The sequence below is a fragment of the Cebus imitator genome, unplaced genomic scaffold (assembly GCF_001604975.1).
Source record: "Cebus imitator isolate Cc_AM_T3 unplaced genomic scaffold, Cebus_imitator-1.0 Scaffold72, whole genome shotgun sequence".
NCBI lineage: Eukaryota > Metazoa > Chordata > Mammalia > Primates > Cebidae > Cebus > Cebus imitator.
The window spans coordinates 6,085,369-6,088,408 of NW_016107387.1; positions in this window are offsets into that span (position 1 = coordinate 6,085,369).

Consider the following 3,040-nt stretch of genomic DNA (forward strand, 5'->3'; position numbering starts at 1 on the left):
AGCACTTTGGGAGGCCAAGGCTGGTGGCTCACACCTGTAATCCCAGCACTTTGGGAGGCCAAGGCTGGTGGCTCACACCTGTAATCCCAGCACTTGAGGCCAGGAGTTTGGGACCAGTCTGGGAAACATGGTGAGACCCTCATCTCTATAAAAGAGATATAAATATATATAAAACTACAACATTTTAAACAAATGTGAGCCTGTAGCTGCTTCGGTTGCTTGTGTGGAAATGAAGCTATGCCAGAGGCAAGCATAGTTGAAGAACAGAGAAACAGATTCCCGGTGACATCTTTTGAGTACCTGGATCCTGCTGATTCTAGCTGTGTTCTAGTTACAAGATTCTTCCTTTTGGTTTAATCTGTTTGAGGAGGGTTGGCAAGTCTCTTGATCATTAAGTTCATCACAGCAAAGATCATGCTGTTTTAACAATCCCTTTTGTGTTTATTATTGTAGCTTCTGATATCGGCACAATGCCTAGCATTGTAGAATGGAAGAGCCCTCACTTAACAAATGAGAAAAATGGGGCCCCAGGAGAAAGGCATTTGCTCCAGGACACCATGCAGAGTGGGAGAGCTCTGGACTTGACCAGACTTGGACTTGAACCCAAGTCTCCTGGCTGTTAGGCCAAATCAGTTGACTCAGTTCAACAAATGTTTATTGAACACCAGAGCCAGGTTCTAGACTTGGCATGTAATATGTAAGGTAATAAGGAAGATGTCAGGTGGGTGCAGTACCTGTAATCCCAGCACTTTGGGAGGCCGAGGTGGGCGGATCACCTGAGGCCAGGAGTTCGATACCAGCCTGGCCAACATGGTGAAACCCCTGTCTCTACTAAAAATACAAAAATTAGCTAGGCTTAATGGCAGGCATCCATAATCCCAGCTACTCAGGAGGCTGAGGCAGGAGAATCGCTTGAACTCGGAGGCAGAAGTTGCAGTGAGCCGAGATTGCATCACTGCACTCCCACTAGAGTGAGACTCAGTCCCCCAAAAAAATAGGAAGATGTGGCTTCTTGACAACCTCTCTATCTGGAGGGGCATTCCTCCCCCTTTCAAAACAAAAGGAGCTTATTTTTTGTTTCTTTGAGACAGAGTTTCACTCTTGTTGCCCAGGCTGGACTGCAATGGCACAATCTCGGCTCACTGCAACCTCCGCCTCCCGGGTTCAAGTGATTCTCCTGCCTCAGCCTCCTGAGGAACTGGGGTTACAGGCATGTGCCACCATGCCCGGCTAATTTTGTATTTTTGGTAGAGGTTGGGTTTCTCCATCTTGGTCAGGGTGGTCAAGAACTCCCGACCTCTGGTGATCTGCCCACCTTGGCCTCCCAAAGTATTGGGATTACAGGCATGAGCCACCACGCCGGGCCAAAAGGAGCTTGTTAAACCCAGTGAATCTCTAATGAATGGAGGGTTGGAGAGTGAGGGACTGGAACCAGGAGTCCTTCCAGGCATCCAATCACAGGAGACTATAATCTGCCTATGTCTTCTCCCGCCCATATAGGGCTCTGTCATGTGGTACCCCCACCACCCACACTGCCCTGCTTTCCAGTGGCCAGGGCCTGGGCCTGCTCTGTTGCTGTGACAGGAGCTGACAGAGCTCCTGTGAAACCAGTAACAAGTGATCCATGCTTCACCAGTGCAACCAGGACTGTCCTTACAGAACACTGGGCACATAGGCTCTGCCCAAACCCATCCTTCCCATTAGCAGTCTATCTGCCTCCTATGCATTATTCATTTGCCTGCCTTGTTGCTGGCACTGTGCTTGGTACTTTTTCAGAGAGAACTGCACATATTAAAAAGATACCACTTTATGTGTTTTATGTGTTTATATTATGCTTTAATACAAAAAGAGACACATTCCTGGCTGGGTGCACTGGCTCATGCCTGTAAATCAGCACTTTGGGAGCCTAGACAGGCAGATCACTTGAGGTCAGGAGCTCACAAACAGCCTGGCCAACATGGTGAGACTCCATCTGTACTAAAAATGCAAAAATGAGCTGTGCGTGGTGGCGCACACCTGCAGTCCCAGCTGCTCGGGAGGCTGAGGCAGGAGAATCGCTTGACTCTGGAAGGCAGAGGTTGCAGTGAGCCGAAATCATGCCACTGCACTCCAGCCTGGGCAACAGACGAACATTCCATAACAACAACAACAAAATTAGCCAGGCATGGTGGCATGCACCTGTAATCCCAGCTACTTTCGAGGCTGAGGCAGGAGAATCGCTTGAACCTGGGAGGCAGAGGATTCAGTGAGCCGAGATCGCGCCACGGCATTCTAGCGAGACTACATCTCAAGATAAATAAATAAATAAAATAAGAAGTCTCTATGTATATGTTTGTGTATGCACCAACTATGTCTGGAGAATTTACAAGACTAGAGACAGGAGCTATGACAGTGTGGGGGTACTAGATAGTTCAGAACAAGGGCTCCCTGACCCTTCTTTCATACCTTTTGAATTTTTCAATATGAATATTACCTATTTTTAATAATTATTACTCTCAGATATATGGAGAAGATATTACATTCTGGATTGAAAACAAAATAAATATAACAAAAAGCTCTTTTCCCTCCCAAAAAAGGAGGGCACTTGAAACCTTCCAGAAAGTAAAACAGAAAGGCAAAACAAAAAAAGACAAATGAGTTGAAAGGTGGCCAAAGGAACTTTAGCTTTATATTTAATGTTTTATTATTTATTTACTTATATTTATCATTTTTTTTTTTTTGAGACGTAGTCTTACTCTGTTGCCAGGCTGGATTGCAGTGGCGCCACCTCGGCTCACTGCAACCTCCGCCTCCCGGGTTCAAGCGATTCTCCTGTCTCAGCCCAAAGTGCTGGGATTATAGGCGTGAGCCACTGCATCTGACCTGCCTGACCATATTTATTTTTATTCATTTATTTTTTTTTAGATGGAGTCTTGCTCTGTCACCCAGGCTGGAGTGCAGTGGCTCGGCTCACTGCAACCTCCACCTCCCGGGTTCAAGTGATTCTCATGCTTCAGCCTCCTGAGTAGCTGGGATTACAGGTGCCCACCACCACGCCTGG